General features: G+C 37.1%; 1 protein-coding gene across 2 annotated transcripts in view; it reads left to right on the top strand.

Moving 5' to 3' along the window:
* Positions 1-26,206, top strand: part of DGKB (diacylglycerol kinase beta) — a 743,388-nt gene that overhangs the window by 616,910 nt on the left and 100,272 nt on the right. The gene's annotated exons all lie outside the window — the stretch shown is intronic.

Genomic DNA, 26,206 nt, shown 5'->3' on the forward strand with positions numbered 1-26,206 from the left:
AGATATTGGATCATTACAAGCTTGTAACTCTCATCTGTGGTCGTCATAATATGGTGGTCACCACGCCCTTCACCCCGGGCAAGGAAGAGGCAAGAGAGAGAAATACATTTCCCCTCCTGGGCAAGCATGGGACAGCAGCTTAGTTCTCAGTCTGGAGACATTGTGCAAGGAGCTACCCATACCAAAAGTAGTTTAGCTGGCCTCTGGAGTCATGCTCGTGCAGCTGCAGAGGGGCGGCACGCGGGATCACATCTTGGTGGCGGGCAGGGCCCGAGCAGGGAGTGTCTTATGATGTGTCGCACGGCTGCCAGGAATATGTTCACTCATGCATGAGGCTTGGCTTATGGAAAGTGGCCTAGAGCATGGCTGCAGTTGGGTAGTGGAGGTCGGTTGTTGTGTCTGGGTCCCTTGAGGCGGGGAGGGCTCTCAACTGCCACCCTCCGAGGCACCCCGAGTGGAAACAGTCAGGTGTGTAGTCCAGTGGCATGGTTATGGGAGCCTCAAATATGGGTGTTGTGAAAATATTGTTCTAAAATAAATTTATGGTTTGTCATCAGTAAATTATTTGTGTGTCTACTTAATATAATCAGAATTACCTAAGAATGTGTCAAGTGAAAGGAGTCATGAGTAGAAAGCATTTAAGATGCCGTGATCAAATTCCTTTTTTGTTTGGCAATCTGGTTGGCAAAACAATTCTAAACTGTTCTAATTAAATTGATGTCACTTGGTGGGCAAAAAGTGGTTTGGTCAGAATTCTGAGTCTGATATCCCACATCTGATAACTACGTTTCACATTGATGCACTTTGACTATCCTTTTCAGTAGCTCTGTGGTGGGTCCCTGACACAGAAGTTTTTCTTTCTGTCCCTTTCTGGACAGTTCATGGGTTCTTGAGGCCCTTTGCAGCATTGGGGTGTGTGGTAGCTTTGTAAACCAACAAATAATCTGGGATGCCAGCAAGGCACCCAAAAGAATTTAACTTGAGTCAGATTAATTCTGATTTTATCTACCCAGAGACAAAGAGACAAAGTCATAATAAAATCATAAAGTCCTAGTCTACATAAAAATGCTGTCTGCCCTCTTCTTCAAGTCCAAGCTTTGAACTAGTTTTTGATCTACTGATTATAAATATCAATGACTCTCATGCTAGAGTCATAAAAATAACAAAGAAACCTGCTCACATGCTAGTTTATGGATTTATTATCAAAGTAATTAGCTTCATACGAGGCAGATGAATGTTTTGGTTTTGGACTTTTTGTTTTCTTTTGTTTTGGTTTCGTTTGGTTTTTAAGATTAAAATGTATCAGTGCTCAGGGTTTACTCCTGGCTCTACACTCAGGGATCACTTCTGGCAGACCAAGGGACCAAATAGGGCTCTAGGGATTACACCCAGATCTGAGGCATGCAGGCACATATCTGACCTACTACATTATTGCTTTGACCCCAGATGAAAGAATTTCATAGCAGATATAGGATTGGGGTACAGATATTTCATGCTCACCCACCTATATGTGTAAATATGAACATATTTCCCAAACCAGAAGTTTATCAAATCTTGTACTTTTCAGTTTTAATTAAAGATTTATCACAATCGTGATGGACTAATTGATTGGTCATTGGGATTAAACTCAATCTCCCAGAGTCTCTTCTCTCCTGAGAAGCCTAGAGGTTGGACTAGAAGTACCAACTCTCTAGTTATGTACGAATTGTTTTCCTGGTAAGCATAACCTAGCCTCAGGTGTTTGAATTAGAAAACTCATCTCATTTACATAGCAATAGAAATTTTAAAGTTTATCACTTTCAAAACTGGTAAAATGCCAAATATTTTGGAAGCATTGGAGCATAAACTAGAGTAAATATATATGAGAAATATACTTTGGTCTAAGTGATAAATACATACATTTCTTATAAATCACTATCACAGATAGTGAGAGCAGTACACCTAAATTTCCTCTGTGCTGCATAGTAAAGGAGATGGTTCAACAATATAAACTTTGACAATGCAATTTAACTATTGGTTGTCTTTTTTTTCTAGGCTGAAAACTCAAATATTTCATTATATTTTGGGAAATTATTATTGTATGGAGAGAGCTTTGTCACTTCGTACTGCATCTTATTGTAAACTGGATAGAAAGAAAAAAATAACATGTCATTAATTATTCACCACATAACCTGGGATTTTTTCAAGTCTTTTATGGCATTTAAAGCACATTTTGCTAAGCATAACTTTATTCTCACAGTTTGTACTTAAGTTTTTTAATTAGGGAGTTTTACTTGAAAGAATTTATTTTTGTTCTGTGATTTTAAAGACATTGAATGTCAATTGCTTTCAAAAGATAATGTAAATGTAAGATTTAAGAAAACTGTATGTCAAATTAAAGAGAAAAGTGTTAAATTATGATACATTAAATGAAAAAATACCATAAATTCTTATATCATTTGAAATATAAAAGACATAATTTATTTTATTCAAAGAAACAAAATATATTTCATCTCATTATATATTAAATAAAATATAACTGCATGAGTTGAAGAGATAGTACAATGGATAGGACACTTGCCTTGTACATGGCTGATCTGTGTTCAATCCACAGCACAGCATTCTTTCCATATGAAATAATCTCTGAGTTCAGAGCCAGGACTAAGCCACGAGCACCAATAGGTATAGAAAAAAAAGAATATATATGTGCACATATATACATACATATATATGCATATATATATACATATATATATACTGCTTGTGTGAGTCTTAATTTGCCCCAACTTCAAACTATATTATAAAGCTGAAGTAATTAAAACAGTGTGGCACTAAATAAAGTACAGCCTCTCAGACCAATGAAATAAATTTGAGAATATACAGATGGGATCATTAGTATATGGAGTTAATATTTGATAAAAGAGCAAAATGCATTAGGTGAAGCCAGCAAAGAATATTCAACAAATAGTGTGAGATAACTGGTAAGTCACATAATAAATATAGACCCCTTTCTAACACCATGCATAAAAGTCAAATAAAATAGGTTAAAGACCCTGATATCAGATATGAATTTGTAAATTTTATTGAGGGAAACATAGATAGAACACTTTGACATTGAAGCAAGAGGTATCTTCAATGATTCAATATAATTAGCCAAAAATAAACCAATGCGGTTACATCAAACTAAGAAGCATTTACACTGTAAAGAAATGAAATTAGAGAGATACTCCACAGATTAGGAGAAAATATTTTCCCACCACATGTCTGACAAGTGGTTAATACCCAACATATGTAAAGTAGGTAGAACTCTACGAGAAAAGAAAAGAACAAAAACAATTATATATAAAAAAATGGGAATGGGGTAGATGAACAGAAACTTTCTTCCAGAATAAGATGACCAAACATTATATGGAAAAAATGCTGTATCAGAGGGCTGGAACAATAGTACAACAAGTAAAGCACTTGTCTTACATGATACTTCAAATGTTCCCCTGAGCATACCAGGTGTAATCCCTGAGCCAAAATCTGAAAAGAGCCCTAGTGTCCAAAAAAGAGATGACTAGATAAAGAAACTCTGGTATGTGTTCCAATGGAATACTGCTTGACTGTAATAAAAGATAAAGTCATGCAGTTTGCTGCTAAGCAGGTGTATCTGGAGAGTATTACTGAGTGATCAGCAGGAGAGGATCAGATACAGAAAGAAATTGCTCATTTGTGAGACATAATGAAAACACTGTATCACTGTCGTCCTATTGATCATTGATTTACTTGAGCCGGCAACAATAATGTCTCCATTCTTCCTAACCCTGAGATTTTAGCAGCCTCCCTTTACTCGTTTTTTTCCCAGTGGTGCTACATTGGAAGCTCTTTCAGGGTCAGGGGAATGAGACTCATCATTGTTCCTGCATTTGGCATATCAAATATGCCATGGAGAGCTTGCCTGGCTCTGCCGTGTGAGCAAGATGCTCTCGGTACCTTGCCAGGTTCTCCAAGAGGAAGAACAAATGAAAACAGCAAAACTGAAAACCAGTCTTTAGTAGGAAGTTTATCAGCCAGATGAGGGTATGGGGGTGGGTGCTTATAGGAGAGGGGTGACACTGAGACGGTGGTGGAAGGAAGAAAGCACTGTGATGGAGGGTGTCATGCTGGATTGTTTTCCGCATGAAACCACACCCTTAACATATTGTAAACCAAGGTGCGTAAAAGAAAATATTTTTAAAGTATCTTCCTCAGTCTTATTTTTATATTTAGCCATGTATATGCCATTTCTTGCATTTCACAGTCACAATATCCCGTTAATCACCAATTTCTCGGGTGGGCTCAGTAACATCTCATTTTGTCCTTTCCCTGAGATCTTAAAAGTCTATTTCTACTTGGCCCTCCTAACGATGCTGCACTGGGGGCTCTTCAGAGTCAGGGGAATGAGATCCAGCTTTTACATATGAATACACCATGGGGAGCTTGCAAGGCTGTCCCATGGGGGCAGGAAACTCTCAGAAGATTGCCAGTTTCTCCTAGAGGGAGAAGTAGGGAGAAGTGGCCGTGTGCTTCTGAGAGCTTGCTTTTAAATCTCTGGATGTTGACCATTGATGGGATTACACACACTTGGGTTCCTCTGCCGGTACCTTCATGCATGAGGCCTGTCCGAACGTGTAGAGAGGACCCTCCAGCATGGCTGCAGCTAGGTTCCTGTGGTCTTCGGCCTCCGGGAGCTCTGCTTGGGGTGAGGAGGGAAGCTGGAGCCCATCCCCTCCGAGGGGCCCGGGGGAAGACAGACAGGAGTACGGGCAAGAGACTCTCTTATATTATAAATGCCATTGCATTTATAATATAATAATCTAATCTCTCTAGAATATATATTTTATCCCTAAATAAACACATTCAATCACAGGAAATGCAAAAATGTTATCTCAGTATAATTGTTCTTAAATAGATACACACAAAATTTCTGAACTTTAGCCTTTATCATAGGGTATATAAAATTTCAAATTTACAAAGAAAAAAATATACTGCTTGTAATGAGCAACGGTTCTTGTCAACCCTCACATATTTCTTTCTTCTTTTCCTTCTTTTTTGATTTTTGGGTCACATCTGGTGACACTCAGGGGTTATTCCTGGATCTGTACTCAGGAATCACTCCTGGCGGTGCTCAGGGAACCATGTGGAATGCCAGAGATGAAACTAGGGTTGGCCTCATGCAAGGCAAACACCCTACCAACTATACTATTGCCCAGACCCCTCATATATTTCTTAATAAAAATATTAAGGTGGTTTCTATACATTATCAGAGCCATTGTTTTATCTAGACTAAACACTAATTATTTTATTTCTATACTACCAAATATTTATACTAGACCTTTTTTTCTGAAATTTGAGGTTTTGTAATATTACATTTATCTAAATTATTTTGGCTTTGAGAAACTCAGTATATTCATGAAAATAATAGATAAAAAAGTCTGAATAGTTTAAAGCAACTAAAGGGTTAGCATCTAATAATTGCTCAGTTTATGTTTTTTATTTCTATAAGTTACATGTATAAATAAAATAATTCTTAAGAGACTTTATCATTTGGTTATAACCAAGTAGGCTCCGTCAGTGAATAAATCCCAGCTTATTTTTAATCACTATTTAAACATAGTTTTTTACTGTTTGTTTAATGTATTATTGCCAATATTTCCCCTTTTTCTGTTCAGATGGACTGGAGTGATAGCATAGTGGGTAGGGCATTTTCCTTGCACGAGGCTGATCTGGGTTCGATTCCTCCATCCCTCTCGGAGAGCCTGGCAAGCTACCGAGAGTATTCAATATGCCAAAAACAGTAACAACAAGTCTCACAATGGAGATGTTACTGGTGCCCACTCGAGTAAATCAATGAACAACGGGAAGACAGTGCTACATAAAGTGCTGCAGTGCTACTGTTCAGCAAAATTTTAATGACCAATACATATTACTTAAAATCTGCGCTTAAAAAAAGTTTTTTTTTTTGCTTTTTGGGTCACACCCAGCGATGCTCAGGGGTTACTCCTGGCTTTGCACTCAGAAATTACTCCTGGCGGTGCTTGGGGGACCATATGGGATGCCGGGGATCAAACCCGGGTCGGCCACATGCAAGGCAAACGCCCTACCCACTGTGCTATCGCTTCGGCCCCTAAAACAAGTTTTAATTATAACCTTACCTGACTTAGAAGTTAACATTTTGGCTAGTAGCATTGTTCACTAAAAATGAAGTTTTAATATAATTTTATGGTATTGTTGCCACACTTAGGCAAATGCAAGTTAAAAATAACTAAAAATGCTTAGGTGGCTAGCTTTTAATAAGCCAAACTCTTACTCTCAATTGTAGTGGCTAAAAATTCCTAATCTAGTGTAATACTTGAAAACTAAGAAATGTTCAGTAACTTGAAATATGCTTATTCCACATAATTAGGTGCTTATAAGGTATTATTATTATTTATAATAATGTCTATTATTTCGTGGTAAAATATATAAACTGTTTTTAATGTTAAATATCATGACAGAAACATATTCATGAAACTCTGAACTGATTGACTTATATTGCTGGATGATCACCATCAGGCTTTAATTTTAACTTCACTAACAAAAAATGGTTTACTGTAAAGCAATTTCTTTCTTAATTAAATTATGGAAAATTGTTCACCTGGGAAAATCCAAATTTATATCATAAACATAATGCTACTTATAAGGAGGACTGATGATATACTTTATGAATTTTAATTTCTGTTTGGAAGACAGCAAGTGTGCATTCTATAAATGTAAACCATCTGTTGGCACCTCCTAAAAGACTAGATTTCAGTCCATCCCAACATGAATTATTTATTTTGATGGCGTTCTTTCCTAACTAAATTCAGGGATGTGTGTGTCTGTGTCTGTGTGTATGTGAGTGTTTAGGAATGTGTGCGTGTTTAGGGGTGTGTATGTCTGTATGTGTGTGTATGTGTGTGTTTAGGGATGTGTGCGTGTTTTAATCTGTTCTTAATCTGAAATACAGTTAGAAGTCAGGACATGCATAATTGTAAACCTGAAAATGTTCAATAACTTGAAATGTGCTTATTCCACATAATTAGATGCATATGATATATATATAAGCACTAACATTATATCAAAAATGCAAAGAGAAATGGGATGAGACTCAGGTATGGTTTCTGTAATCTTAACATTTCAATGAGATAGCATATCTTGTCTTTTCTGTGCAAAAATGATGGTAAAATAATTAATAGTATTTTAAGATAATTAAATATCATCAATTCTTGGTATCAAAAACAAAATGGCTATGCATTGAAGATATCATATGCTCCAAAGTGATAAGAAAATTACAATGACACTCTACATTTTTAGTAAATTAATTTTATTACACTAAAAGTTACCATATGCTAAATAAATTGAAAAAACTCCCTAAACTTAACTGACCTTGTTACATTAGCTACATTGTATTTTTTACATAATTCTTAGTAATAGATGTATAGAAAGACCCTTATATATAAAGGTTTTTTAGACAATATTGCATTTTCCTCTTTTACATATTTTTGGTCTTATGTGAAAATTTTAATTAGATAAGACAGAAACAGTCAGTAACCATTGAATCAGTAATATATTCCAGGTGGAAAATGAATGAGTATGAAGTTGATTAGAGCCTATAAAACATATTTCATATACAAATATATTAGTTACTTATTTTATAAAGGAAGGCAGGAGTTGTACTCGGCTTTAAGAATCAAGTGCTTTTTGGTTTAAAGTAATTATCTCCCCATAATAATTTAAAAGGTGCAGATTTTCCTAAGGCTAGTCAGATTTTCTAGAAAAGTAGTCTGTATTTGAAACCACTTTTACCCTGGAGCTACTGATTCCTTTTTTAAAATTCCTTTATATGGTCATTATTCCATTTTGTAACATGGGCAAATTAAATCAACTGTGAAAAGTCTGTTCCTTTTTTGCAGCAAACACTGAGTTCCTGCTGTACATAGACTTGATTGTGCTTATGTGTATTTCCATAACACTTGTTGCCATTGGAGAGTTACAGCTGCAGTTGCCATCTCTGGGGTTGTTCCCTCCCATCCTTTTCACCCTCCAGCAATTTTTGTTCTCTCCTATTCAGGCAAATTTGAACTGATTAAATATTCGTGGGTTATGCAAGGAAGCTGTAGGACAAAGTCGCAGAGAATGTCCTCTTGCATTTCACCCTAATGTTGGTGTCTGTAAAATGTATCTATCACCTTTGAAAACTTATCTTTAGTTATTCTCCATGGCAGGAAATCTGTTTAGTTCAGACAATTTACAGATACTTTGCTGTGGAAAAAAAAATAAAACCAAAAATGTAATGCATCAGCAAAAAGAATTCTGCTCTTATTACCCAAAATCCCTTCCCCAAGCATAACCTCGCCTATGCTAAACACACACAATGTCTTCTGATTCTGGGTGCCCATTAAAATATTCATAAGACCAAATGTACTAAGTGGTATCAAAAACTACTGGTCCATAAGAAAGAATATTGAGTATGATTTGTATTAAATATTTCCACAGCTAAGGCAATTTCTTACTATAAAAAATCAAGTTTCCTGAATTATATTCTTTTGATTATCCTACCTAGGGATTATTTTAAGGATTATTTTAAATGTAGAATAGCTTTATTTTGTGTTGACATTATTTAAGATTTGTTTCCTACGTTAATAAAAATATCATCTGTGTTTGGTTAAATGTAGAAATTATGAGTGCAGTTAGGTCTCAGAAAATTTAAGGTCTAAGTTCAGTAAGAGTTGTTCTCATTAAATAAATAGAAGCAACATATACTGAAAAGTCATGAAGAGACATGATCCTGGTTCTTACAGACCTTTTACTCACTCATTTTCTTTCATGTTGCTGTCTTATAAATTCTAGCTTAGATGTATATTTATATCTATCCACTGACCTTCCAGTTTCACTATGAACAAACTGATGAAATATATTCTCTCTCAAATAATCTAGTGTTAGTCTTCAGTTTCATTTTTTGCATTCATTCTGGTTGGATCTCATCCATTCTCACCACAAAAGCAAAAGTAATCTTCAAACATATAAAGTATAATTATTCATTCTCCCATCTGATTTTTAAGTAATTAATTTATTTTTATTTGGGGGCTATACTTAACAGTGCTCAGGGCTTACTCCTGGCTCTGCATTCACTGATCATCTGTGGTGATGCCAAGGACCGCAAGGGAAGTACTCTACTGTATTATCTCTTTAACCACCATAGCACTGTAGCACTGTCGTCCCATTGTTCATCGATTTGCTCAAATGAGCACCAGTAATTAACGTCTCCATTGTGAGACTTGTTGTTACTGTTTTGGGCATATCAAATATGCCACGGGAAGCTTGCCAGGCTCTGCTGTGCGGGCAGGATACTCTTGGTAACCAATAGCACAGCGGGTAGGGCGTTTGTCTTGCACGAGGCTGACCTGAGTTTGATTCCTCCGTCCCTCTCAAAGAGCCTGGCAAGCTACCGAGAATATCTCGCCCACATGGCAGAGCCTGGCAAGCTACCTGTGGCGTACGCAATATGCCAAACACAGCAACAAGTCTCAATTGCAGAGGTGCCCGCTCGAACAAATTGATGAGCAATGGGGTAACAGTGATACAGTGATACAACTTGCTGGGCTCTATAAGAGGGACAGAGGAATCGAACCCAGGTCTGCCACGTGCAAGGCAAACGCCCTACCAGCTGTGCTATTGCTAACCACCATATAATATAAAATTTAAAATAACAATTTTAAAAATTTTATAAGGTAGTTCATAATATTTGATTACATTTAATATTTAATATTCAAATACCAATCCCACCACCATTACACCTTCCCACAACCATATTTCCCAAACCCAAATCCCTGTGTCAAAGCATAACCTAAATAATACATTTTGGGTGCATATATGCTGCCTGAGCCCATGTGCTGCTTGTGCCCTCGTGGCTGAGCACATGTGGTGCCCAAGCACATGTGTCGCCCGCATCTCCCCACTTGAGATGTGTACTTTCATGCTTTTGTGTCCAGTGCTAGGATGTGTGTAGAGCTTCCTCCACCCTTGGAGAAGTCCGCGTTCTCCCTTGAGCACGTTATTCTTACTATTTCTCTCTTCCACTTATCCCTTCCTCCCTCCTTCAGAATCCTCTGAAGAAAATCTATTTACTTAAAAAAAATAATACATTTTGTATTGTTTGTTATGAAAAACTACTGAAAATGCTACAAAAAGTATCCATAGATGTAAGAGTGTGGAGATTGTTCTATTTTGGCAGGGGCCATTAAGATATTCTATAAGATATCACTGACGTGTTGTTAAAAGTTGAGCCCTGTGAACTTTTGTATATATATATCTGTAAACATATGTATATGCATGTATATATATCACTGTATCACTTTCATCCCATTATTCAAATCTGGGTTGGCCGCGTACAAGGCAAACGCCTTACCGGCTGTGCTATAGCTACAGCTCATATATATATATATATATATATATATATATATATATATATATATATATATATATATAAATATATATATATATAAAATTAGTAAGTTACTATTTGATAATTAGTTGTCTACTATTTGAACCCCATCAAATGTGGTGTGGTACTCTTGGAGAATGGGTAGGGTGTGTCTAATGATATGTGGCACCATACAGGAATAGTTTCACTCGTTTGTAAGGCTCTGCCACGCATGTGGGCAGCATCCTTGAGTAGGGCAGTGGTTGGGTTGTGGAGGTTTTCCACTACTGGGGCTGGGTCCCTTGGGGTGGGGAGGGCTCTCACCCGCTGCCCTCTAGGGCGCCCTGAGTGAAACAGTTTATCGCAGTGTCCTGTGGCATGGCTATTGTGAGTGTCATGTTGTGCTCCCTTCCAGGAGAGAAGGACATGCATGGCCAAAGATGAAATTATCTGGCGCCAGCCAGAGGTGGCTTGTGGGTGTGACTGCTGAGTTGCCAGAGATGGGGGGAAACGGGTAGAGGATCTCCAGTCCTGGTCCTCTTGAACCCAGAGTCCCTAGTCACAAAGTTCTGCATGCCTCGGTTTTCTTGGGCTTCACTCATGGGTGAAGCTCAGCCGGAGTGTGTGGGAAGCAGCCTTGAACGTGGTGGTGGTTGGGTTCTGGAGGAGTTTGGCTGGCGGTGCTGGGTCCTGTGTGGCAGGGAGGGGTCTCACCTGTCCCCCTCTTGGGTGCTCTGAAAATTCACAGTTCTTCATAAAATAAAAATCTACATTTAAAATACCCGTGCATTGTAAACCTTAAGAAACTCAGAAAAGGTTAAAATAGAATGTAGTACAAATTAATATGGGTCAACATTAGTAGGCACTTTAGTTTAGAGAAAAAAATGGCACAGTCACAAGTAAAACAGAAGGAAAATACAAACTTTATGAGTTAAGAAATCAACAAAGAAAACTAGGGAAATAGAAGAGAAAAATAAAACTTCATGTAAAAGAAGACTAATATAAACGGAAAATTTGAATAGCAAACAAAGATTTAATATATAAGTTAATATAGCAAACTCGTTCTTTAACAATCTAGCAAAACAGTGTTCTGCTAAGATTGAAAAGAAATAACAATGAGGGCAAAGCAATAGTGCAGTGGGTAGGGTGCTTGCCTTGTACAAGGTCAACCCAAACTTAACCCCCAGCATCTCAGTGACAAGAATCAGAGTGATAAGTGGTAACTACTTACTCTATGTTGTATGTGATATGCCTTTAAACCAGGCATTATTTTAGCCAAAATTTTAGTTATTTATCTCTTTTACCAGTATAGAGATGTTACGGAATGAACAGATATGCTATTTTCCAGTTCTCTGAAGTGATTATATTTTAAATTTCTTTTTTCCGTTATTCTTTCTTCGCATTTAATTAGGGACCAAGGGAGATGCTTCAAGTGGAGTAAATGTCTTTAATTGAATTCTATGTCTTGGTTTTTATCATCATAAGAGTATACACATATTGACTCTGCTGATTGCATTATGTGTAGTAGCAATAGGAGGGTGATTAATATTAAAATATTTTAATCATTAAAATACCTCTAATTAAATTATTGTATTTTTTCCACTGCTTAATATGGGAATGTTTTCATTTTTGTTGCAACGTTTATTTCTGTCTTTCAATAAGACTTTTCAAGGGTTGATTATAAGTAATTCTTAGCAAGGCAATGAAGAAAAGTTTTAAGTGAGAGCTCATTAAATTGGTTTGATCCTACACTTAGACATTATCACACAGTCCAATGCATTGTCTTTCTTCCCTAATTCTGTTTTCTGGCATAACTCATTGTTTACCTAAAGCTTTTTCAAAATTTTTCTTAGTATAATGTATCAAATATGGGATCTTGTACATTATCTTTGTTTACCTTGCCATGTAGAAAATAAAAACTGTGCTTTTTTTTTGTCTCAGTACTAAAGAACATCATTTACACTGGGGAGATTGTCAGCATTTCTGAAAACCCATAGAGGAATTATTTATTAGGTATGAGGTAAACATTTGAGAAGGGACTAAAAAGGGAATTTTTTTTCTATTTTTATTATTTTTGCCAGATATAGCTTGATTTAATAACAATGGAAATACATTAAGTAAGGTACATGTGTGAGGGAGAGAGAGGGCCAGAGAGTTAATAGAACATACAGGTGAGCAAAAATTTTAAAGAAAGTTTTAACCACTCCAAAAAAGCCACCCAAATTAAAAATAAATAAATAAATAAATAAATAAATAAATAGATAAGACTCTGAGATGTATTTGGATTCTGCATGACAGTATATGTAGGCATCATGTTTTCAATTCAGATTGTGCTTCCCTATGCATTCTGTATTCTCAAAAAGTTACTCATTTCCTCTGCATTTCATTTTGTAATTAAAATATCCTCATCATTGGCCTTATTCTCCTCCTCTTCCTCTTTTTCCTTCTACCACCTTTTTCCCTTCTCCCTCTGCTCTTCCTATTCCTCCTCTTCTCCTTCCTCTTCTTATTCATTTACACAAATAAAAGTAAAACCCACATATTCCTGATACTAAACAGCTTTCTGTTAGATATTTGATAGTTATATCGAAAACCCATAAATAGCTATTCCTCATGCTTTAAGCAACCCCATTATTTTCTAAACATAAAATAATATTTTCTTTTAATTAATTAATTAATTTATTTACTTTTTATTGAATCACCATGTGGAAAGTTACAAAGCTTTCAGGTTTAAGTCTCAGTTATACAATGCTTGAACACCCATCCCTTCACCAGTGCAGATATTTCACCACCAAGATTCACAGTATACCTCCCCCCAGCCCCCAACCTCCCCAGCCCCCCACCCCGCCTGTGTAGCTGACAAATTTCACTTTACTTTCACTTTACTTTGATTACATTCAATATTTCAACAAAAAACTCACTATTATTGTTTGGAGTTTCTCACCCCAAAGTCGGACCTGCTGAAAAGGAAGCATTTGATAATTTGTTTTCCATTGCTGAGAATGAAGGGATGAGGTTGAGTGGCTGTAATAGCAGCCACACGGTTTTGGATTTCTGTATTTTAGTAACTAAGCCCAGAAAAATTTCTGCCAGAAATTGCATCATTACAAGCTCATACCTCTCTGCTACTTTATATTCCACATGAGTGCAATCTTTCTATGTCTGTCTCTTTCTGACTCATTTCACTCAACATGATACTTTTCATGTTGATCCACTTATATGCAAAGTTTATGACTTCATGTTTTCTGATAGCTGCATAGTATTCCATTGTGTAGATGTACCAAAGTTTCTTTGACCAGTCATCTGTTTTGGAGCTGGAACGAAGGCAGAGCTGCAGACCAATGGAACAGAGTTGAATACTCTGACACCCCCCCAAATATATGATTATCTAATCTTTGATAAGGGAGCAAGAAATATGAAGTGGAGCAAGGAATGCATGTTTAACAAATTGTGCTGGCAAAACTGGACAACTACATGCAAAAAAAAATGGGCTTAGATCTCCACCTATCACCATGTACAAAAGTCAGATCAAAATGGATTAAAGACCTCAACATCAGACCAGAATCCCTAAGGTACAATGAAGACAAGGCTGGTAAAACCTTCCATGACATTGAAGTCAACGGTATCTTCAAAGATGACACGCCACTGGCCAAGCAAGTGAAAACAGAGATAAATAAATGGGACTATCTCAAACTAAATATAAAATAATATTTTCATAGGATCCTCTTTGATTTCTCATAACTGACACTGGACAAACACTAGGATTTTAAGCAAGGACATCATATTATTTGCACACTGAGACTAATGGTTTATGGAAGCAATAGAACATAAGGATGCTGTCCAATAGAGGTGTCTACTTTGCAATCCAATTTATTGAACCAAAAATTAGTAAGAAAGTGATAAAAATGGCAGGCAAATGAGAGTGAGAGAAACTGAGTCATGAGCATATCGTCCGATTGTATCTACTGCATAGTTGCATACTTCTGAGAGGAGAATATTGAAATGGGATAGTCATTTTCATTTCCAACTTAAACAGAAAAGGATGTTATTGAAAATATTTAAAATTTCTATCACCATTGCATTCTAAACTCAAATCCCAATGGAGAGGGAAAAAATTGGTTGCCAATGGAACTCAAGCAGAAGAGCATTAAAGTAGAAGCTAAAGTTATTTCAATGATAATAACCAATTATTAAGAGGATGCAAAGGGGAAAAATGGATCCTTAAGAAGACGCTAGGTGGAGTTCATGCCCAATTCAATCAGCTTAATCAATGGCTGAACAAATAGCAGTACTCCTACATTATTTAAAAAAATAATAATAAGATGCTAGGTGATCCAATAAAGATGCCCAGGGCCAGATGACAGATTCTTTCTTTCTTTCTTTCTTTCTTTCTTTCTTTCTTTCTTTCTTTCTTTCTTTCTTTCTTTCTTTCTTTCTTTCTTTCTTTCTTTCTTTCTTTCTTTCTTTCTTTCTTTCTTTCTTTCTTTTTCTTTCTTTTTTGGTCATACCCAGCAATGCACAGGGGTTCCTCATGGCTCTGCACTCAGGAATTACTCCTGGCAGTTCTCAGGGGACCATATGAGATGCTGGGAATCAAACCTGGGTTAGCCAAATGCAAGGCATACACCCTACCCTCTGTGCTATCACTGCAGCCCTCCAGGGCCAGATTCTTGAACACACAAAGGGCACAGATAAAAACTCAGAGAACTCATTTCTGGATCACACTTCAAATTACTCCTACTTTAGTTAAAAAAAAAGTGGAAAGGAGGAAGGAAGGAAGGAAGGAAGGAAGGAAGGAAGGAAGGAAGGAAGGAAGGAAGGAAGGAAGGAAGGAAGGAAGGAAGGAAGGAAGGAAGGAAGGAAGGAAGGAAGGAAGGAAAGAAGGAAGGAAGAAAGAGAGAGAGGGAGGGAGAGAGGGAGGGAGGGAGGGAGGGAGGGAGGGAGGGAGGGAGGGAGAAAGGAAGGAAGGAAAACTTGATTTTGAAAAATGCTGGGTGTATTCTTCATATTTATGCATTTTTGCTTAGTTTTATGATGAATTCTCAAAGAAGTCAAGAAGATAGGTTTCGGTATTTTCTACTATATTTGATAGGCAGTTTGGCATGGAGATTAGGAATGTGGCTCTGGAGGCTAAATGATTTGCTTTTGAATTTTGCCTCCTACACTCAATACCTATGTGGTATTGGACAAAATTCCTATGATTCCTGTCCCTCTGTACCCAAGTATGTAAAATGGTATTTATTTTAAATTCTTGTCATAAAAATTACTGTTCACTGTGAAGAGCAGCCTTTAATAAATAGTCATTATATAATAATATTGACTACTATTCTTAGGCTTAATTTTTGTAATTTCTAATTTTAAAACATGCACAAAAAACCTTTGTAAACAGTGCTAATATATATCCCATTAGAATTGCAGATAGACCAGTAAGAAATATCCCTTAAGCAATGTTTTTTTCTATATGAAATGCAATTTCTTATTCACATTGAGATATAAATTATTAAGCATTTTATTGTGATCCATTCAATACATTCTCTTCATGAAGAGAGTCACAATAAAATGAATTTTTTTTTATTGCAAGGAAAAGTTCTGTAGTTTTTGGTAAACTTGTCTTTTTGCACTCTCACATATTCTATTTGTCCTGCATGGAATTTACAGTGTTTGAATATTGAAGGTCACATATATAGAAAGAAATAAACAATATTAAAAAATAGACTTAGAAGTCTTAAATGCTTTAATAAATTAATTAAGGATATTTGACTAATAGCAAATAGGAAAGATCAGAGTAGAATGAAGTTATTATGGATCAGTTTAGTTTTAGATTATTGTCATAGATATAGAAATAGGAAGGAGGAAAGGAAGGAAGGAAGGAAGGAAGGAAGGAAGGAAGGAAGGAAGGAAGGAAGGAAGGAAGGAAGGAAGGAAGGAAGGAAGGAAGGAAGGAAGGAAGGAAGGAAGGAAGGAAGGAAGGGAAGGAGAATCAACAAGATTGTTGACTGCTTTGCAGAAGAGGTTACAATCAAAGATGATTATAGCCAGCTTAGTTTGGGTGGAAAAATTGGAAATAAGAAGGAATATATACTTTTCCATTTCAGATGCAAGTGTCCTAAGGAATAATCCAGATTGAATGTTATCTCTGAATGAAGAGTTCATAATGCAATGTGCTTTTATATGCTGATGCTTCCAAAGAATATTAACATATTTGCTTAGGAAATGTCATATGGTCGTCTAAAATTTTATGATTTTCCAACTGTGAATAGGAGCTTACATTCATACAGTGGTAATTTTAGCTTGTGTTCTTGACTTTTAATGGCACAATTTAGTATGTTTGAGTTAATTATTTGATATCAAAAGCAATGTAAACAATATACCTGGCATATATCAAAAGTTTATATGCTAGCATTGATGTTTTTAGAAATTTAAGTCTAATATCTGCCATGTCTATTGTGCACATTGCTTATTTCTCCATCACTTATTAGCCTTTGTTGATTTGCCTACCCTTTCAATTTCAGTTTGGCAACAGTACAGCAATATGACCTGGGAATCATATTTTTTCAACAAATTGTGTGCGCCAATTTCATTCCCCACACTTTATTAGACATTGTACAAATTTGTACATCAGAGCAATAAGTAAATTTCCCTACATCTTTCCTTTTCCATTACTTTCTTTTCCTATCTCTCCCATTGTCTAAGATAAATCACCCAAATATAGGTTTAATGTATTCACTTGCAAACTTTTTTATTTGTATTGCATATGTCAAACATGATTCTATGCATGTTATAACATTATTATATTTTCACAATTATTTCAGTTAGATCACAATCTAAATCTTCATACCATGACCTCTATTATATAATGTGTATATGTTTCCTCTTTGCCTGTTTCCAAAGGCTAAACATTTGCAGCATTTCTTGGACACCCAGAATGCTTCATACACTTTAAAAAGAAAAACTTTCATATATTTGGATGTGGTTCTTGTATATTTACTGCTGCCGACACTTCTATTGAATTTAGAAGCACTAGCATCATCTTCAGTTATTATTATTGACTTGGAAGTTATGAAAGGTATAGTTGCATTTAAGAACTATGACCCTTCTCTGAGGTCATCAATTAAATTTTATGACTTACCTTATGAAAAGCTGGAGTCAAAAAAAAAGAAAGAATAACTTTTTCTCCCTCCAGGTTGTAATATAATTTATGAACAACTATCAAGATTTGCTCAAAGTATTTCTGCAATGTAAGATATTGCTTTGAAGGGGCCAGGTGGCATTACTGGGTGAAATCTGACCTAGATTCCTAAGAGAAGCTGTCCTCGTGGTTCTCTGCTCTTTCTCAAACAAAGAATAATCCGAGTCTCAAGCACAGAAAACTGTCATGATTTGTGACCTTAATGTGAATGATATAAAATAAGCCAAAGTAGAGACAGAATTACCTCTTACCTTGAGGAAACTGACTCTTGAGGTCACTTACAGGACAATGTAAGGACAGGTGCCCTTCTGCTTCTTTGCCCTGTTCAGCCATTCTACTTGGCTTATTTATCCACCCTAGCACACAACCTGCTACAGTAATTCAAAGAGAACTCATCTCACACTAGTTTAAGATCAAGATTCACAACCTCCAGAGAATGGTGTTTGTGAAGAAAAATTATGTCAGCCTGCAGACGAGTCAGGGATTGATGAAAACAAGTGAGTGTTTCAAATTGTTCAAATATCAGCAATCTAATGAATATGAAGTAGTGAGTTTTGGTTTGTTATGTATTAGCTTTTTTTCCCCAATGTTTGAAATCTATCAATTACTATAAGTTAGTGATTTAACACAATTTGTCCTATTCGCTCAAATAGTTCTTTTATATATGTTGCTTCTAACAATAGTTTATGGTTAAAATTTTTCTTTACATGTATTAGTTTTAACTCATTTTATAATATCTAGAAAATTGTTTCTAGCTCATATTTTCCACAAAAATTTTGGATTCTGTATAACTAATGCTGTCCTTTCTTTCATCGTGTATACATTGACTTTCTTTCATCATGTATACATTTGTATACATTGACTTTCTGTCATCATGTATACATTGACTATTTATCTTAAATAATGCTATGAATATACAATTTACATCTTTAATTTTTATTTATCAGTATAAATGTGAGATTTTTTCCAGGTGGTCAAAATACTCAAAGTTTCAAACACCTTTAGATGGTTCTCCATGGAAGAAAATACTAAGGAAAAACAAGATTTTATTTTGAGTTAAATGAAATTTAGTCCATTGGTTGTTCTGTAATGTTAATTTTTACCTAATACACAGCAATGATTGGATTTGTAAATAGTAAAATTTATAGCAATAGTAACAGAAAGCATTTACCTTAACACCTATGTAGTTAGAAGACTAAAACTTAATACTACCTAAACAATAAGTATTGGTCAGAATATAATTTAAATTAGTTCCAGAAGATGTACTGATGGTGTTTGAGTATTTCAGCATTAGTAGTCATTTATGAGTTGGTGTTAAAAATAAAAATAGGCTACGTGGACATAATGCCATTTCTCTGATCATAGCACGGGAAAGGGATTTAGACCCGCCTCTAAAGGTTTGTGAAATGATTCTGAAAATTCTATAAAGGCACATATTTTTTTAAATTTTATTTTATTAAATCACCGTGTGGAAGATTACAATGCTTTCAGGCTTAGGTCTCAGTTATACAATGCTGAAACAACCATCCCTTCACCGTGCCCATATACCACCACCAAAAAAAAAAAAAAAACCCACACAGTACACCTCCCATCCCGCCCCCCCACCCCCTACCTTGTAACTGATAAGTTTCATTTTACATTCTGTTTACTTTGGTTACATTCAATATTTCAACACAAACCTCACTATTGTTGTTAGGAGTACCCCACTAGATTCAGACCTACTGTGAAGACAAATAAGGTCGCGCGGCCCCAATAGCGGCCGCGCGGTTTTGAATTTCTGTACTTTAACAAGAAGTCTAGGGAGATTTCTTCCAGATATTAGATAATTGCAGGCTTGAAAACCCAATCTGTGGTAGTCTTAATATGGCGGTATGGCGGCCACCGCGCCCTTCATCCCCGGGGAGAAAGAGGCGAGAGAGAGAGAGAGAGAGAGAGAGAGAGAGAGAGAGAGAGACAGAGACAGAGAGACAGAGACAGAGACAGAGAGACAGAGAGAGAGAGACAGAGAGAGAGAGAGAGAGAGAGAGAGAGAGAGAGAGAAAGAGAGAAATACCTTTCCCCTCCTGGGCAGGCACGGGGCCAAGGCTTAGTTCTCAGGCTGGAGACATTCTGCGAGGAGTTGCCCATGCCGAAAGAGGTTTTGCTGGGTCTGGATTCACGCTTGTGCAGCTGCGGAGAGGCCGCACACGCGTGCGGCCCCCGGGATCACATCTCGGCGGTGGGAGGGGCCGGTGCCTCCCACCTTCCCAAGAGCACCCTCGTGTCCTTTTGCTGCAGTTTTTGTCGTAAATCCCATCTGTGGTCGTCTTAATATGGCGGCCACCGCGCCCTTCATCCCCAGAGAGAAAGAGGCGAGAGAGAGAGAGAGAGAGAGAGAGAGAGAGAGAGAGAGAGAGAGAGAGAGAGAGAGAGAGAGAGAGAGAGAGAGAGAGAGAGAGAGAGAGAGAGAGAGAAATACCTCTCCCCTCCTGGGCGGGCACAGGGCCGAGGCTTAGTTCTCAGGCTGGACACATTCTGCGAGGAGTAAGGCACATATTTTTTAAAAATTCCTAGATTCTGTGTATTAAAGAACTTTATTTTTAATTACATTGCCTAGTAATCTTTCTAAACGATAATTCTATAAAGGCACATATTTTTTAAAAATTCCTAGATTGTGCATTAAAGCACTTTATTTTTAATTACATTTCCTAGTAATCTTTCTAAACTATAACAATTTGCTGAAGATGTCACTTAGCTTATTAAGAGTTAATTACTCCGTGCATGAAAGACAACCCTGAAGAACAAGATGTCAAGAGGGAAATACAGCCATCTTCTAGCTGCCTGTTTTTTCTCTCTTTGTTGCTATTAGTAGATTTAAACAACCAAATGGCAGAAACTGAGCTTTTTCACCAAGCATCTTTCTTTTTTTGTGGGGATAAAAAAGGTAAGAGAGCACTTTCTGACATTTCTTATTGAGTCTATTGAAAGAGAGAGACAGTTTATTTTTCCTTATCAGTTTATTTTCTGCCACATTAACAGCCCTCATAAAAAGGAATAACAAACCAGGTTTCTAGGAGAATCCTAGATGCTTGCAGCCAAAAATCAAATCATTTTTGGTCATTGTTGCTTAATAAAAGCTTAACTACTGCAAAGATAGCTTCAAAGAGGTTCAATTTTTAAACATTGATACTTGGTTATTAGGAATACAAACTAGGTGTATCCTTTAAATTCTGTAATTTTTCACAGGTACTACAGAAATTTACTTTAACTAGAACCTAGGTTTTGTTGGGTTGTTTTATTGCTCTTGATGTGGGATGTAAGATACTGAAATAATCTGACAAGCCGATTTAACAGTGAATCACCCTAACAGTAAAATAATCCCTGGTTAAGTGGCAATACATTTGGCAGTATGAGACAAGGGCATATGTATACGTCTAATGTGATCATTTAAAAATGTCCACATTCTTTCCTTCCCCTTAATTTTGTTATTATTTTGGCTTTTGGTAATTCTGAGTTTTGATTTTGAATCACACCCTGCACTACGCATGGTCCCATGCTCTCACTGGTAACTTCGAGCAGTGCTTAGGAGACTGTGAATGGATAAACCAGAAATGGCTACATGTAAGTCATCATTGATGTTTTGAACAAAACTTATAAGTGATGTCTTGATAAGGAACAATTTATTTTTAATTAAATCTACATGTCAACAAGTAGACCTGAAATACATTTTATGTGGGTTTATAAATTATAACATTATAAATGTACATTCTCTTTACAGATTAATCTTTAAACTCCAAGCCCATATTAGTCCCAAGATATGTTTTTCAACCAAATACACATTATTTTAAGAGAGGGAATAGCTGAAGGGATAGTTTCATTATCATTGATCCCAACTCAGCATTATTTTGGAAATATAATCCATTATCACTTAATAAAATAACTAGAACTCCTTTGAATCTGAGAAGTCCTTTTAATTTCTAAAAATATGGAATATTTTGCATCATTAATATAAAAACACTTGTCCTTGTCAGAACCAATATTTGGTAAAACTTTAAGATTTTGAACCCAGCTTTAATATTTTATTATTTTTTAAATGTAGGCGGACTGCTATTTATTCAGCCATTGAATAAGCTGATTGAATTGGGCATGAACTCCACATTACCTTTTTTTAAAAAAAATGGAGTCATCGTGAGATACAATTACAAAGCCTTCATGTTCGAGATTTAGCTGTACAATGATTGAACACCCATCCCTCCACCAGTGCACACTTTCCACCACCAGTGTCTCCAGTAAATCCCCCCACCCCCATCTGAGTACTCACCCTGCCTCCATGGCAGGTAATTTCCCCAATACTCTCTACTTTGGGGCATTATGTTTTGCTCAAATTTTTCCACCACCCTTCAAGCAGGTCTGCTAGGGGCAGATGCTAGATCATTTGTCCATTGCTCATTTTGAATAGCTTGGGTGCCTTGCACTTCTGAAACCCTAGATTGTAACTGGCTGGGTTCCAGAGACATTTTTGTAAGGACTAATCCATTTTGGGATTCAACTGGGCATCTCTGGCCCAGGCCTGTTGGTGCACTAAGATGGCACCCAGAGGCACATTGTGGGGGTTACAGCCAGGCCAACAAGCAGGCAGGGAACCGGGGAGGGAAAGCCCAGCACCTCAGCTGCCATGCAGCATGGAGATTTAGTCCTGGAAACCGCATGCCTGGACCTTGCTTGTGGAAGCTCTTTGTCGCCAGGATTCCATCTGGAGTACGCAGGGAGACTGTGCCCCAGTGAGATTGGCTCGGTATAAGGCCCAGAGAGATCTCTGGCTCTGTAGTGTCTTTCGGGACTCATTGCTGTGTCTGGACCAGGGCTATTGGTGCACTAAGATGGAGCCTAGAGGCACATTGTGGCTATAATCGCCAGTCTGTCAAGAGTGCGGGAACCCTGGGAGGGACAGCCTGGCACCTCTGCCTCCATGCAGTGTGGAGATTTAATCCTGAAACCCCAATACATGGCCTTGCTTGTGCTAGCTCTTAGTTGCCAAGATTCCATCTGGAGTAGGTGGGGAGACTGCACCTGCTCCATCTGGGTTGCTCCGGTGAGATTGGCTGAGTACGGGGCCCAGAGAGATCTCTGGTTCTGTGGTGTCTTCTGGGTCTCGCTGCTGGGTTTCTGGCTTTTGATCTCTTTCGAGATTTATTTATGGGTCTCTGAAGCAAGGCCAGTAATAGCGTTTACAAGGTGGCGCTGAAGTTGGTTCATGAGGATGACTGTCAGTGCTTCTATGTGTATTGTGAAATGGAGAGAGGTAGCCCACTCCAACCTCGTGAAAGCCTGGAGATTTAAGTCACAAAACCCGCATACCCAAATTTTCAACAGATTATATCTTAGTGAGATCCATCCTGAGATGGTGGAGTTAGGCCGGGGTTATGGTGACGATTTTGGATTGTGGAAGCAAGCAGCTGTTGGGGACTCTGCTTGGGCAGGCACAGGCCAACCTGTCCCCAAATAATCACCCCCCATCGCAAGTCTGAGCGAGTCCTAGATTAACTGTGGCTTTTGGTCTCTTTCAAGATTAGCAGCTATGGGTATCTGAAATAAGGCCAAAAACTGAGCTTGTATAGCTGAGCCAGAGGTGGTTTGTGGGCAAGGCTCCCACATACCTAACTTATGGCTGTTTAATTTCTTTGTAAATTTGGTCCCCCATTGTTGGGGTCCAGCCAAAGGCACAGCAGCAATTTTGGGGTGTCAGGAAGCCTGAAGTCACCATCAGGCAACTTATGCACTCGCCCCGCAGGTACAACTGGTTGACCTGTTGGCTGCATCATATCCCATCCACAGCTTAAATATTTTAAACTCCTCCGATCTATCCTGGCATATCATAGCATCTTCATTTTAAGAACTTTTTAAAAAGAAAATAACTATGGTAAATAAAGTGCTATGGCTTAAACTCAAACTGATCTGAATTGTAGATGGCTTTATCAAGATTTTCATTGTTCCTTGTATTGTGCCCAGTGAATAGAGAAGAATACATTTTGTTATTGCACATAAAGTTGTGACTCTAAAGTAGCCTTAGATGGTTCTCATAGGTCTTTTTTCCTGTTTTCTTCTGTGTTTTTTTTTTTTTTTGCGATGGGGGATGATTATTTGGGATTTGTTTGTTTGTTCTGTTTTGGGACCACCAGCACTGCTCAGGACTTGCTCCAGATGCTGTAGAATAGCAATTGTTACTGATAATCTACAAGTCATCTTATGTAAATATATGAACATTTCACTGAAAAATCATATAAACATACTCTTATTAAAGGAACTATGCAGGGCTGGACCAATAGCACAGCGGGAAGTCATTTGCCTTGCACGACGCAGCTGACCCGGGTTCGATTCCCAGCATCCCATATGGTCCCCTGAGCACCGCCAGGAGTGATTCCTGAGTGCAGAGCCAGGAGTAAGCCCTGTGCATTGGCAGGTGTGACCCAAAAAGCAAAAAAAAAAAAAAAAAGCAACTATGCAGATATCTTCGGTTCTTTGAGTTAGTTTCATGTCTTCATTTTATTTATTTTTTTTTTACTAAAAATAGCCAAAGCACAAAATATCATGTTGAAACATATTTAAAAAGTAATGAATTTTAAGGGGACCAAATCAATCGTACACAATTAGAGTTTTGCTGCTGTACTGAATGAAAGGGCTTTAGTAAGATTATGAATCCTCTAGTGTGTAAAAGACAGATTTTTGTGTTCCGAGCTAAAGACACTTAAATACCAATACAGACTTATTGAATTTGGAAATGCAATAATATTTTGAAATCATACACAGAACTTGGCTTACATAACTTAAGATCGACAAATATATGCATGTGTGCTCCCAGAAAAATTGAGGCAGCAGATCACTAGTTTGAGGATGCTTCTGGCCCACCTCCAGCTGGGTGATTATCAGGTAAATAAATGTAGCTTCTCATCTAGGCCCAGAGATTCATTGACCTTTTGACCGTAGCACTTCATTTACCACAGTTATGTTCCTTTTTAAAAAGTTCTTAAAATGAAGATGCTAATTATATGCCTGGATAGATCGTAGGACATAATGAATGAGTAAACACATAATAAAATTATGAAGTGCTATATAAATGTAAGGAATTACTCTGATTGCATTGCCTGTGATTTTCTTATGAAGTGTACCGTCTACAAAACATTGCACGAGGCAGTGTGTCTTATAAAGATCAAATAGGAGTGAACCACTTTAGAAAACATTCTTTAAATTCCATTTTCTCAGATTCTCAAATTTATCATACCTGTGAGCTTTAAGCTTTACTGAATTCATTTAAACATTTTGGAGAACTCTGAAATCAGCCTAATGTTCTTAGAGCTGTAAAACATGATGCTCTAACTGCACTTCTTTATCAGCTCTGTACCCTTTTCTTGGTTTTATTGCCAAAACAATCCATGGAAACAAAAGATGCAGAAAAGATATGAAAGGAAGTAACAACTGCTGAGCAGTTATCCTGTAGATGAATAATAGACAAGTACATAAACAGATGCAAACCTAACACGGATGCAAAATGAATGAGAGGAAACAAACAGCAAATGCAGTTACAAAGTTAGGCATTGGGAGTGGGCATTCATCTTTCTCCCTGGGAAGATGCTCTATTGCTGACAAAACAAATTCCCTTTTCACTGTATTATTATCATTTCTTCATGTCTCTATCTCCTTTGACAAGTTAAAAAAGATCAAAGATTTTTTTTTTAATTTTTAAGACCAAAGATAAAGTAATCTAACTTTCTTAGGCTCTATTTCTATAGCACTTCAACAAACATCTCAAAATTAATTACCACATATATGTAGATATATAATATGTAATGCATCAGTGGCTGTTTTCTTCAAATCGTTCAACCAATGCCATGTCAGATGTTCCTATTAGGAATTACCTGTCGTAGCTTACTAAATTCACCCACTCTATGTTCAGTTGCTTGTAAATATGTAACATTCTGATTTGACTCAAACTAATAATAACTATCATAATGTTTATTTGCTGAATGTGTTCTACATGCACGTCAGCAGGATTTTCTCCTTTTCTCCTCTTCTAAGCTCTTTGACTAGTATTTCAAGTTGTTGTCTGTGTTATCCAATCTGAATGTAGAGTATACCTGGTTTTACATAAGATTTTCCAGCATTTCAGTAGAAAATACATGCAATTGAATATGTTTAAAGCAAAAATAGACTGTTTAAAGTGGGACTAGATAGAATAAAGTGAAAGTAAAATGGTAGGGATGAGAATTAAAATTCTGTACATACAATCATATGATGTTTTCGATTCAATAACATGTGAGGATTATGGGCTGGAGTGATAGCACAGTGGGTAGGGCATTTGCCTTGCACACAGCCGACCCAGGTTTGATTCCTCCATCCCTCTCAGAGAGCCCGGCAAGATACCCAGAATATCCCCCCAATGGCAGAGCTTGGCATCCTATCTATGGCATATTCAATATGCAAAAGACAGTAACAAGAAGTCTTGCAATGGAGACATTACTGGTGTCCGCTTGAGCAAATTGATGAACAACAGGACACAGTGCTACAGTGCTACAGTGAGGATTATATCAATGTGAGGT

The sequence above is a fragment of the Sorex araneus genome, chromosome 1, assembly GCF_027595985.1.
Source record: "Sorex araneus isolate mSorAra2 chromosome 1, mSorAra2.pri, whole genome shotgun sequence".
Classification (NCBI taxonomy): Eukaryota; Metazoa; Chordata; class Mammalia; order Eulipotyphla; family Soricidae; genus Sorex; species Sorex araneus.